Genomic DNA, 15,049 nt, shown 5'->3' on the forward strand with positions numbered 1-15,049 from the left:
TCAAACCTGGACAATTCCCAAGCATAGTCATAGTCAGTTCTGCAGACAAAGAGTCAGCCATTCTATTCATCATTATATAATTTAAAGATAACAGAAAGGAGGATTATCAAGCTTTAATATGGAAGTTTAAATTAAGTATTGAAATACTCGATGGGCCCCAAATAAAAACATATCACAAAATGATTATACTTTAGGAAATAGTCATATGGAAACATGGTTTGTGGCATAAATATAAAAATTTTGGTGTACAGAAGAAATAGCTGCCTGTCAAGATCTTTTAGAAATTGCAAAGAATTAACATTTTTATACCTAACGATCTCTTATAATGTTTATATCATGCAAAAAATGATTTTAGATGCCTCTAGGTGCAAAGACCATGGGCAGTTTATTCTTGAACATGGTTAGATCTTGGTTTATATGGAAGTGAGTCTCTCCCCATTGCCTCCAAAGGTACGCCTAGAATACAGTTTTCTCTAGAAAAATGCTATTTTCCCTAATTAAAAATCTGACTTTTATACCACCGCATTTAACATTAGACTCACCATTGCTGCTGGCGCTATAAAACGTCTAATGGACTGTACAACATTTTAGAGTTCGACTACCACAGTGCGCCATTCTTCCTTTTTCATTATTACTTTATTTGTCGAATTCTTTATATACAGGTTTTTCAGTAAATGTGGGTAGCACAAAAATTCTTTTGTTTTTTACTTTATTACATTTGCTTTTTATGTAGATATATTTCTTATCTTTTTGCTAAATTTAGCAAAAAATGAACAGCAACAAATTGTTTTAAAAAGTGTCAGTAGACCCCTCACATTTTTGCACTTGATTGAAAAAGAACGTAACGCGCATTAAGTGGGAAGGAAAAACAATTGAAACGTGGCCAAAAAAATTAACTCAATCCTACTAGTTTGGAACAAAAAACCATAAGGAACATTATAGCATTTTTTTTTCTAGCCAAGTAGATGTGTCAGACTGGGAAAATTAAATATTTTTAATGGGTTGAATTCCTGCTACTGGTTATACATTGGGTAGAGACAGTGGCCCACCTCCAATCACCATCTGTCCGGATACATTAGAAAAACTTTCTTTGATTAAATAAACTCAGAAAAACATGTGTATAAATGTTATATTTTTACAGCACATGATAATATAAACATTTTAATTGGCCATTTTTAAACAAAAGCACCTGACTTTATTAATTGGAACCCTCACTGAAAGAAGTGTGCTACAAGCCATGCTTTATCCTGCATTTAGACCATATTGCTGTCCACGAGAAAATGGATTGAAGGTGTATAACTAGTTTCCGAAGCAGTTCCATCACATTTATGTAGCTTCGGAAGGCAGAAACTCAACCTGTGATTAACATAATTATTGCGTGATTTGTACAATAACGGATCAACATGTCAACATGAGAAGCTAGAAGAAGCAAAAAGAGAGGGGATATGATGGGAACATTTAAATGTAGCATTAGTGATAGAGAAAATTAAAAACATTGAGGCTATGCATTTTAAAAATACTTCTGAATATATATATATATATATATATATTTATATATATATATATTAAGGTATTTTACCTACAAAGGGACATTTCCCTTGCAAGAGCTCCAAACTTCACTTCACTTGTAAGACTTCGCCTATTCACTTTCTGTATCGGTGGTTACTATCTCAAACACAGTTACATCAACACATGGAAAACATGTAGTGAATACATACTTCATGTTGCCCCTATCAATAAAAGTTCACATAGTTTGCTGTAACAGGCTGTCCTTAATGAACCATAAATCATCTTACAGCGACCCAAAATCATATTACACACGCCTTTTTCATGGAAGACTTGGACATACATTTGGGTTCATGACTAAACGTTATATACTGTCCCCTGACGCCATGTATTTTAACCCTAACTGGGGCCAATAGGCAATAACACTGGTAATTGGGTTAATCTATTAGTCTACACATATATCAATTCTTTGTATTGCCTATGACTGATAAATTCAAGTATGTTACAATCACAGTAGTTTTTTATTACATAATCAATGAATTGACAGTGGCTTTGCACTATGGTTTAATCAAATCTTGTGTGAATATTACACACATATGACCAAAATATGACCAAACGTATGTGGACACCCTTCCTAATTGTTAACATGCATGTATGCATCGCCACAGACATAGATTGGGAGCTTCGTGAAATGAGTTTCCATGGCCCAGCAGCTGCACATGAGCCGAAGATCACTATGCTCAATGCTAAGCGTGATGTAAAGAACACTGCCACTGTACTCGGGAGCAGTGGAAAGGTGATGAACAGGAGTCCAAGGACTGTCCTACATTGACATCCGAAATCAAGTCTCCATTTGTAAATACAAAATCTAACTTCTCATGTCTGACCCAACTGTTTTTCCAATCTACAACAGGGAGATAATAGTCTTTCATAATCATAAGTGTACCTTTCATTTTCTTTAAGTAGCAAATGGTTGGGCTCCTCTGCATGTTTTTTGGGGGGGCGGTCTATATATCCAACAAAAGCAAACCACTTTGTTACCAAGTTCTAAAGTTACCTATGAAACTGTCTCTAGGTTCTCCTCTTTACTTTGTATAACACATATCCTGGTATGGCAACATCCCAATTATTTTGCTCATTGTATCAGGTTTCTGTAGCCGCAGCTTAATCCACATTATCACTTGTTCTCCCTCGAGACATATTATTCTTAATTTTACAAAATGCTCTTGCGGTGATAGGAGAACACAAAATAATATACAAATTACAAAATAGTTTAGCGCAAATTAAAAGAAAATGTGATGGGCAAAGATGGATGTTTTAATAGTCCAGCATAATGATATCTGTCCATTTCAGAGTCCACTTTACCAGGACCGGATTAAGGTAGGGGCTGATGGAGCTGCAGCTCCAGGCCCTTACCTGAAAATAGGCACAGTCAGGGCCGGACTGACTGGGCCTATGTGTGGTTGATGTGTCCGCCAGGGCCACCTTTAATGTAGGGAAAAAGGGGCAGCCACTCTAGGGGGCCCGGGCGACCCCCGCAATCACTTCTGCAGGGGCCCGCTACTTACCTGTGTCTCTTGTACCTCCAAGGAGATGCAGGAACCCATCGGAGTCACGTACATCACGTACATCACATGACCCTACTGTCTGTCTGCTTCCCCTGGGGGTGAAACAGAAGTTGTTTGCACAGAGTGCGTGCAACAAGCAGCGGGCCCCTGCAAAAGTTGTGGATGAATGAATATATGTGAATGAGTGAATTAATATCTGAATGAGTATCTGTGAATGAGTGAATGATTTTTTGTGAATGAGTGAATGAATATGTGTGTGTTAGCATGGATGTGTAAGTGGGGGGGCATGGCACAGGGAGTCTGTTTGGGGGAAAAGATGCCACAGGGAGGCTGTTTGGGGGCAAAGATGCCACAGGCAGGCTGTTTTAAGGCAAAGATGCCAAGGCAGACTGTTTTGGGGGCAAAGATGCCGCAGATAGGCTGTTTTGGGGCATGGATGCCACAGGGAGGCTGTTTGGGGGCAAAGATGCCACAGGCAGGCTGTTTTAAGGCAAAGATGCCAAGGCAGACTGTTTTGGGGGCAAAGATGCCGCAGAGAGGCTGTTTTGGGGCATGGATGCCACAGGGAGGCTGTCTGGTGGGATAAATATGCAATGTGGGGCTGGCTGGGGGCATAAATACAAAATGGGGGGGTGGCGGCATCAATACATAAGGGGGGGCAGCTGGGGCCATCACATAAATCCAAAGGGAGGGGCAGGCTACGGTCATAAATACACATAGGGCTGGCTTGGGGTGATTGACAAGATGGCAAAAAAGACATAAGTAGTGTTAGATTAGCCTGTCCAGATGCGGGTGTAAGAGTGGCAGAGTTTGTTTGGGTGTTTGTATGGCAGAGCCTGTCTTGGTGTGTGTTTTGGGTGTCGGTGTGGCAGAGCCTGTCCTGGTGTGTGTGTGTTTGGTCATCTGTTTCCTGGGATTTTACTTACTATAGGAATAAACTGAACTAATTTTTACATATTTAAAGAGAAAATGTCCTCCTGAATTTGTAGTCACTTCAGAGGACAAAACTTTGTAGTAAAGATTTTGAGCTATTTCAATTTGCACTAAATTTTGGCATGTATGATGATTTTGGTGAGTGTGCTGATTACTCCCAATCCCATCACATCAGATTCTATTTTATACTATCTGCCTTGCACTGATGTTCTCTTTATCCAGTACACATGGATGCCGAGGAGTTAAGATTCTGTCTATTCTGTCTATTTTATTTATGTATTTCCATAAAAAGGCCCACCAAAATCCTCAGCACCAGGCCCATGATGCTCTTAATCCGGCCCTGCCTTGCACTTTGCTACGTTGTTGCCTCTATCAAAAACCAAGATAAAAACCTAAGCACAAAAAACGAGCAATCAGATTAGAAATAGAAATATTCCATATTATTTTGGGTGGAATAAATAATATGTTTGATTTGCTATGTACATTTTTTTAAATTTTTTAATGAATTTAATGATTTATAGCTATCAATGTCTACAACATTCTTAAGATTTCTAAGCCACATTTTTGTTGGTAGCAGAGTTTTGTGACTGTCTAATTCCAAAAGATGGTTAATGTTTAAGAATGAATGAGATACCGGTTTACATTAGAAAACTCATATGATAGACCTGTCCTTGTACTGTAGGAGTTTATGAAGTCGTTGGGAACTTATGTTCTATAATTGCTTCAGTTGAAAACCTTTTCCTCTTTGTCTTAGTTCGATAACATTTATATTCACTTAACCCGAATGCTTTGAATCATTCCATTCATAGCTCTTGGAGTATTTCACACAGTGATGGATTGTTATTCTGTACTGGCAATGTGCATTTTTGAAATAGTTTGCTATTATGCATAACACTCAAGAGAGCTGAAGTGGGGATAATTCTGGCTTTCGCATGGGATTTACAGGGAATGCTAAGTGGTTGATTAAAGCAACATTAACTATAGGGGTTTACAGACAACCTCTGTATCCTTCCTGATGTTTTGATATATTACACATAATCAAAATATCATTCAGTATTACAAAGCTAACCAAGAGAGAAAATTCCAGGAGCATCATTCATAACCACTGTGAAATTGATTGATTTTATATGGCTAATTCTGTTTTGAATGTGTGGCTCTTCAGATTTGATCTCTTTTATATTTAGTCCCATAAAGCGCGGGTGGAATGTTAACACACCTGTTACAATCAGTTTAAGCCGTCCACGTAGTCCCACGTGTTTAGAATATACAATAGCTTGCGCAAGAACATTTGATCCAAAGAAGCGTGTTGTGGAGGGCGATAAAGTCCTGCTTGCTGGCGTGCGTCTTTATGAGGCTGTTGGCTTACAGGGTGTTTCCAAAAAGGCTGAAGGGTTCAGGATCCAATTTGGAAAACAACATAAACAGGTACATGCAATGAAGTAAAATACATTGGGGATACTGGCAAAGAATTCAAGGCCTTTTTTTAGACTCCTGTGTTCAGTTTTGAAATCATATGGTCCACCATATAATCGAGAGGCTTTACGTGCATTGTGGTATTGGACAGATTTCCTCAGGGTCAGCCTTAGGCAGGGACAAGTGGGGCCCATGTCATTCAGGCCCCCAGTGCCACTGCTTACTGTCCTCCTTCACGCTTATGGTCAGGGCCGGGCTAGTGATCACGAAACGGCCTTGACATTTTAAAGACAGCTGCCGCCTGATGAAAATATGCAGCCACTGACTGCACTCTGCGGCACCCGATCTGCCACTTAGGCAGCAGATAGGTTGAGTAAGTAGCACCGTGGCCAGCGGCCCACTGGTCATTTGCTCTGTGTGCCAGATCACTCTACTTATGGCGTCTCCAGGTCTGAGTCAAGCTGAGCTCTGAAAAATGTCATATCCCACGGCTCCACTTCTCAAAGACTGATATCGTAAAGGAGAACAAGAGCACAAGAGCCTTATTTGCCCCTAACGAAGGTCAACGGGGCCCGTAAATCTCAAGGGCAGCTCTGGGTTTCCTCAACAAGACTGAAATTCATGTCTCTTGTCCAGTACCAAAATGGTCTTTAAGAAAGGATTTATTCAAGTGTTGAGGTATCTACACCATTCTATAAACATTTTAAAAGATACCAGAGGAATGGAAAAATCTACTATATGGGCCCCTTCAACGCTCTGGCAAGGCCTGTTAATGACTGGTCAAGTCTGATCAAGCTTTATTTTTTTTAATGTAATTCTTGTTTTAGCTTATATTATGTTTTATCAAATATTTAATGATTATTACAGTGGTTACATTTGATGATATAATTACAAAATCAGCAGGTGCACATATGACAAGGAAGAAGAGGTGTGGGAGGAAAAGCATCTGAGAATTAAAACATTATATGGGACCATCTAACTTGAGTGGTAGGTTTCTGGTTTCAGGTGATATATAGATGTATCTATATCTGTGGACACATCAGCATTTTCTGTCTTGATAAGTCCATAAAGATGTGGTTGAACGAGTTTGGTGTGGAAGAACTTGACCGTCCGCACAGAGCCCTGACCTCAACCCCATCGAACACCCTTGGGATGAACTGGAACAGAGATTGCGAGCCGGGCCCCGTTACCCAACATCAGTGCCTGACCTCACAGACGCTCTACTGGATGAATGGGCAAAAACACACCAAAATCTTGTCGAAAGCCTTCCCAGAAGAGTGGAAGCTGTTATAGCTGCAAAGGGGGGACCAACTACATATTAATGTCTATGTATTTAGAATGTGATGTCATAAAAGTCCCTGTTGGTGTAATGGTCAGGTGTCCCAATACTTTTGTCCGTATAGTGTATTTACAATGTATGTGTTCTATTCACTCTATTCATTTCAGTTTGTGGCTTTTCACCTTTTCTTCCTGTGCATCCTGGAATGGTTTTGGTTGATGTGATTCACAAAGTCAATTACGGTGTTGCCAAAACAATGAAATATGTTAACAAACTTGTACCAATTCTTTTATCTGTGATGGACAGCTAAATCTGAATCTCAGCTTCTTTTCTAGTTCAACGATGGTAACCATACAACAATTATTAAATTACGGTAATGTGGGTACATCTGCATTTGGTGCCAATCTGAGTTTAGCCCAGTGTTTTAATATATATATATTTGTTAAGGAGAACATTCACTTTTATTCAGTGTTTGAAAGTAATTTAGGGCTTTAAATGTTATCATATACTTACCATATGAATATATTACTTTCTTTTTTAATTCTGAGATGTCACGCTAACAATTATAGCTCTGTTGTTTTTTTTTTTGGCACGGATATGGGACCTTAATGCCCACTTGGCACTTTTCCTTGATGATGGTTACAGATTTCCTTTTCTTTAATCTCTTACCACATAGCAGGGGATACACTTAACAGCTGCAGAACACAGATGCTAACCTCACAGCGAACATTTTTGGTTCATTTACCATTTGTAAAAAAAAATATTTTTGACAGAAAAATCCATGTTGCAACAAAACAGTAAATCAAGTGACAATATACTTTGCGATAAACATTTAAATCAAACCAATTCAACGTGTATTTTTATAGTTTGGGTATGTGATGACCGGATATGGCATATCTGTTGAAAAATGTCAATTTATGGTTCCCAGCTTTGTAAAAGGAATGTAAAAACAGGGGGAAAGAGGCAAAACTGAATTTGCTCCAATGCATCAATGAAAATGGTTTTATGAAAACATTTTCCAAATGCGTCAAGCCAAAAAGTACATTGCTAAACAAAAGGATGTGTTAAAAGCATTGTAGTTATTGTATAAAATACGTTTTTGCACTAAGGAACTTGAAAAAGTATGGATAACGCAGAATTTTTGACTATTATGTGCCTTTGGTACCTTTATAAATCACCTACAGATCTGATAGATCTAATATTTAATAATTAGATCTACCCATTGTACAGCGCTACGGAATTTGATAGAGCTATATAATAAATAAATAAAAATAATAATAATAGATGAACACCGGCAAAGAGCAGCGCTAAGTGTGCAGCCATTGTCAGGAAGATGCGTTTGGTTTCCATGGTTATTGCTCCACATTTAGAACTTTGCTGCAGAGTTACTCCTTATCACTCACGGATTGATCCTTCTGAGCTCACCAGAGGAGATCCTACCCAACTTTTAAAAGACATTTTAAGAACAACATTGAGAGGTATACGTATTTACCCTCTTTCTCTGTTTCATCCAAAGATGTGTTGAAAACACACCTTTGTGAAAAAGGCATTTTCTAAGAATAGTCTCTAAATACTAAAATAAAACTATAGAAACTATAGGAATATGACATGTTTTTGTTCAAGATAAACCCTTGAGCCCAGGTTCTGCCCGTATCAGGTCTTCTCTTATTCAGAGCGCTGATGAAGCGATGTCTCACTTGTTTAGGACAAACATGGCTCCATGTCCAGGTAATGGAGGGAACTCACCTTAAGAGGCTGTTGATGTGATGAGGCGTAAGTCACTTATTTTCAGTTATATATGCTCAAAGTTTGCTATATGCGTCCAGAAGCTCTAAAGGTATATATATATGTATATATATGTATATATATTATACTGTATATATCATCACATACAGTATACTGTATATATCATCACATACCAGCTGAAGTCACAAGGTGGCAGAGTAAGACTGTAACAAAATTGAGACTGTAATAAAATTTAGAGCAGACAGGGATTTCATAACATAACAAAAAATTCAAAATGCTTAAATTAGTAAATATAACGTTTATAAGTTAATACCCAAAAAAGAGATGTAATCACATATTAAAGACTGCTTACAATCCACATGAAGTGTATGAGATCAAAGTTATTTCAGCTAACAATAATATGCAAATACGATTTGTTTGAAGAAAAGTTATGTAAACCAGCTTATTTAACACGAGAAGGATTCAAAAGCTGGGATGAAATAACTTTAGTAAACTGAGCACTGGCTTAAAAGGTTTTTTTTAAAAAAATATTTAAATATATAATTCCCTAAAACAGAGCAATATAGAACAATTTCAACCCGTATAAACAACAACCCATTGTACAGCGCTGCAGAATATGATGGCGCTTTGTAGATAATTATAATAATTATCAGCCCACAATGACCTGTGGCTCTGTTTTGTGATGGTGTAGCCTGGCAAAAATAGGACCCTCTTCTCCTTCAACACTTAACTTACCTCCATGTTCTTGATAACTTTGTATGTGGTCAATGAAAATGTTATTATTATATCATATTATTTTTACTCTTCCCTGTTTTAGATTCCTTATGGAATCTACTGGAATTCCATAACTAAAATGTGAAGTAATGTGATAGAGAAGGCAGAGTGTTGGGTCTTTGGTCAAAGGACCAAAGACATTTTACTTACCTGAGAGGGTGGTAGATAAACAGAACAGCCTTCCATCAGAAGTGGTAAAGGCTATTACAGTAAGATAATTTAAACATGCATAGGACGTGAAAATGTCGAGCCACGAGTTTAACTGAGTCTGGATCGGGTGGAGTGGAAATTGTTGGATGGTCCACATTTTTGCTAAATTGATGAATGGCTCTGCTTTTTATAGCATGCCTGCAAATATAGTATTACATTATATGGACCATTTCCAAGAATCAGACTAGTTCAGACAAATTATGAGTAAATAAAACGTACACATCAAGATCGGGGCTTGTGGAGTGCAACTGGTCACAAGTTCAAAGTATAAGAGTGAGAGTGAGGTTGTTTGCGTGAGTGACGAGTTTCCAGTTCAGCAGCCACTTAATCAGCTGTTGATGCTGCAGTTTGACGTTCGAAAAGATGCTTATCATTCAGTCAATGGAGCGGTTTAAAAAATGGAAGCACGTGGAAGACTGCATACATGCTCTGAGATTCATGTTGACACACTAAAGATGAAATAACTTAGAACAGGTCCACCAAGCAGGGCCTGGGTTAGCTGCTTAGGAGGGCTCCGCGGTTCTCCCTGTGATGGCCGATGAGTGCTGCCTCTGCTCTGCACAGCCATATCTTCTCCTTTTATATATATATATATATATATATATATATATATATATATATATATATATATTTAAGACCTTTTTAAATTATTCATAAATTCCTCGTTTAGGACAAGCTGCCCATCACGCCACATTATTTAATGATAACAATGTTAAACAAACATAAAATATATTTTTGACAAAGGAACAAAAAATAAATAAAAAGACTACACATAAAGCCCATGTACTTCATAGTACCAACATATTACAGGATAGATATACTATAAGGACAAAAGTATTGGGACACCTGAGCATTACATGGAACAGGGACTTTGATTACATTGCATTGTAAATACTTAGACATTAATGTGTAATTGGTCCCCTCTTTGCAGCTATAACAGCTTCCACTCTTCTGGGAAGGCTTTCCATAAGATTTTGGGGTGTTTCTGCGGGAATTTTTGCCCATTCATTCAGTAGAGCGTTTGTAAGTTCAGGCACTGATGTTGGACGAGAGGACCCGGCTTGCAATCTCCGTTCCGGTTCATCCCAAATGTGCTTGATGGAGTGGGGGTCCGGGCTGTGTGCGGCTGGTCAAGTTCTTCCACACCAAACCCATCCAACCATGTCTTGATGGAGCTTGCTTTGTGCTCTGGGGCGCAGTCATGCTGGAATAGAAAAGGGTCTTACCCAAACAGTTCCTGCAAAGTTGAAAGCATAGCATTGTCCAGAATGTCTTGGTCTGTTCCCTTCGGCACAACAAGACTTTTGGACAATGCAAATTATGACACTTTTTGTGGGTGATTCTCATCATTGTTCTAGCTGAGGGTAAGTCACTTATTTTGCTGAAAGCTGATAAAATGACATAAAACTATAAACTTTTATATATTTTTTTTTAAATCCTCTGGAATGTAAGCTTATGAGCAGGGCCCTCCTTACCTAACGCATCAGTTTGTCAACCTGCAACCTGTTTGACTAATATTGTTTCTGGATTCAAAATTTCACTGTCTGCACCGGGTATCGTGCTTCTTTTACAATGAGGTTCTTCAACACCTTCCAGTACATTTTCCAAACAATTAGAGGGGATTATTCTCACTGTTTTAGTTCATAGATTTGATAAACTATGTTCCAAAATTCTTACAAAGATCATTTGAATTTAAAGTTTTTGGAAAAGAGGGAACATTCCTTGTGGTTGATCCAAATGCCACAGAATCCTAACAATTTAGACTCGGTGGGATCTTTGCACGGATTAATGGACTGAAATGTTTTATAGGATTTAAAAAAAATGATTACTCAGCAGTTTGGTTTGAAAAACAAAATACTACAATGTGATGCAAGCCTTTTTAATGATCTGTCATTATTTAGTTTGAAATGAATGTATTAATATCTAATTCGCTATCTTTGGGTTTAGTTGGTGTATGCTGTTTCTATTCAATGTATATTCCCATCATAAAATAAATAATTCATTTCTGCAAATTTTACAGGCAAGGGCACGCAGGTACAATTTGAACTTGCATGTACCCACCCGTAACTCGCAAAATTAATTCCTCTGCTTCAGTATATTAAATCAATCAATTAATAATTTTTACAAAATTATACAGGGGGCACATGACCTATTAACCAAGGGGATGACAATTTTCCCCTTCTTCCCCCACCCTGTGTGCAGTGTGTGTGGGGGTAACATTGGGGGTATATATACCCATTTATGCTTCCAACCCCTGCTAGTGTAGATGGGGAGATTACATTATCAGAAAACACTTATGGGAGGCACAAACCCCTAGCCATACATCCCCAATCATCACCCATCCCCAGTATGATGGGAGATTCATATTTAAGTAATGCCCTCGAGTGGGGCATCATTGTCCCCTTGCCCCCCTAACCCCTATCCATTGGAGTGAGGGAGGTTAAAATATAGTACCCTTTAGAGGTGCACGGATCTCATCCATTCATTTGTATGATCAATATTTCCTTAGATGTACAAATGTTGACAATTATTTTCTTGTAAAAAAACACATTTTAGTTTTATAGTGCTTTGAAATAAGTTACTGTGATTTCTTAAACACTAGGCACTTTTCACACCTACTTAACCATGTGTAGGTCTTGGGCAGAGACTATGAAAACCACAATGCTCAGGAACAGGCTATTAGGTTTCAGACCACTCTTTAGTGAATGGCTCTACAAGACATGAGAACTTGTAACGAAATACAAGAAAAAGAAAAGTGCTGTTTACTTAATATGTATAAGTTAAAATGTAATGACAAAAAACAATAATTATTATTTAGGCAGGGCACAAAGAATATATTTTACTAATATTAATACAATTGTATAATTAATTTATAGTTTGATAACTTATTTATAGTAAGATTATGAGAACCTTTCATAGTCTTGAATAAACAAACATCTTTATGGGTAGGACCTATTATAAATGTATAAGGTAAATCTTATTATAATTTATTACCCTATAGATTGTAAGCTCATTTGAGCCTAACCTGTAGGTAAATTTGTTAAGTACATACTACTTGTAATGTCCTGTCTACCCATTGTACAGCGCTACGGAATTTGATGGCGCTATATAAAACAATAAATAATAATAATAATTTCCACAAAAATTGTATTTCTCTTTCTTCATTTTAACTTGTATTCCCTTTGCCACATGTAAGAATTTAGAAAGTAAGACAATGATTCAAATGTACGTGTTATATAATCTTTTTTTAAACCGTTAGCATTTTTATGTTTTGCATTAGCCGTACACCACACAAAGGAAATTGCAAACATACCAGATTCCGAACAGCTGAAAAGGTGGTAATGGGGAGATTGCTAGACCCAGTTAGCTTGGATTTCCATGAGGAAGTGATTCCGATGTCTCTATGTTTTTTTTTTTTTTACGGTAAAAGAAGAAGAATGAGGTTTTTAAATTTAACATGCAATGCTTTTAATGCACGGTAAAGAACGTTGGCAGCCGTATTTAAACCACTTTCAAGGCTACTGTAGCATGGAATGTCTGTAAAGAAAAAAGGTTGAGCAACAAAAATGTGGGTTATTCTCATAATGTTACTCCATATTACAAAACAAAGAGGGGGTGGAATGTGTCTGTGCACCTAAACTACTCAAAATTACATTCCTGTCCCACAGATTGAACGGGAAAGTGGGGAAGCCAATGGGGAAAAATATGTATTATGAGGATTTTGGATAAAGACAGCTCTTCACAGAGACATCAAGGATTAACCAGTTTTATCTTGAGTGACAGATCTTTTCATGTCCTTTGACTTTTGGCTCAGACTTAGCCTTCCCAAGACAGGTGTATTTTTGCCATTAGCTGTATTATTCATATAATTAACAATAATTACTGCAGCTGCGTAGGACCAGTTACTGGTCAGAGATTTAAAACAGTCTGCTATTGAACAGGTGTTTCCCTTAAAAAATACATAGTTGGAGCTACTGTTGTTTTGAATCGACAAAAAGCTTTATAGGTAGAGCATAGGCCGAGAATGGCTTGGCTTATGTGAGAATGGGTCAGAATGCTCATGTTATCTCTACAAAAATGGCTTGTAGTCTTTATGGAGAATCTACCCTGACCATGTGTCCAAAACATACAAACTAGCTATTAAAATGGTTGTTACTAGTATTTTTAGAGTTTTAGAATGTGTGCCTACTCCTGAATCATTATTTTAATCCCAATTACCATCATATGGTAAAATGCCAAGCGAAAGAAAACAAGTATATCTTTTGTTGCAAAATACACCATCAGAGGTCAGGTGTACATTTTGCCCCCTGCCCGGATGAGACCCATTGGGTATGAGAATTAGACGTGTGCATTTGTATTCGGACGAACATAAACAAACACGAAGGGTGCTTTTTGTTGTTCAGCCCGAATACCGAACATACGGACATGGTGGTGGCAAAACATATACGAAGACGAAGACACACAACACGAAGAATCTTCGTGTTCGTCTTCATTAGTATCTCCTAACTAATCTCCCTGGTCCCTTCACATCTAGCCTACTTTATCTACGCAGCATCGCAGGGGTTAACAGAAGCGGAAATCCGTAGGTTTGCCGTCAGGAGTTAAAGGGCCGTGCGAACGACTCTATTGGTCGCCTGCAGGGGCCTCCTCTGGCATCAACCAATAGATTCACTCGCACGGCCCTTTAACTCCTGACGGCGACTCTATTGGTCGGCAGCAGGGGTGTACTTCATTGGTTCATGGGCGAATATTTGTGGAATATGAAGATTTTTTCCCCCACGAAGACGAACACGAAGAGTTGGCCGGCGCCCAAGTCTAATGAGAACTATCTTTATCACGGCAAATGAAGAGTTAAAACTAACTAGTCTAACTTGCTATCATCTTACCCAAAGAGATTGGCAATGTTGGCATTTATCTGTCCAGTTATTTGATGACCAGCTGAAATTCTTGGCCCTGTCTCTTTTGTGACATCACATTGCTGCTCCATATATAAATCTGAAAATTCGGGGCATCATTTTCATTTTGTTTAGTTGGGGCCTTCCTCGTTTTCAGACATTCGTACGAATTAGCGACATTGGCAAACTTCTTTAAAATTACTATTCCCACGAATCCGAGTGCTAATATGCAGCTGCCGGAAAATAAAGTTATATTATGCAAAAAACTAGAACTGTTTAAAAAAGAAAATAGCAATTTTTGAAAACATTCTAAATCGTATAACAATCATGAGAAACAGAGGGGGTTTCTCTTTAAATCCCTCTGACCCTGAGAACTTAAAATCCGGGGACAAACACGTAGAGTTCCCAGCAACAACACCGATACTTTATCACTTCTAAAATATATATGTTCCAAGATAAACAGTAAACACTTCTAAGGTTCTGTTTGAGAAATAAATTGTTTTGTTGTAATTCCATTTCACATAAAAAAGATTGATGTCAACAGCAGCAAGTAAATAATGATAATGTCCTAGTCTTTTCACTCGATTTATCAAGCGTGATGGCTGACCTTGTATTTCCACAGTGGCTCATTGTACGTCCCAAGTATTATTGAAATTATTCATGTTATATTGGCCATCATTGGCACGTCTAGTCTGTGGCTTTTATTATAAATCCATCATCCTGTT

Source organism: Sceloporus occidentalis, unplaced genomic scaffold, assembly GCF_023333645.1.
Source record: "Sceloporus occidentalis isolate IW3139 unplaced genomic scaffold, rSceOcc1.0.p SCAF_97, whole genome shotgun sequence".
NCBI classification, from domain to species: Eukaryota; Metazoa; Chordata; class Lepidosauria; order Squamata; family Phrynosomatidae; genus Sceloporus; species Sceloporus occidentalis.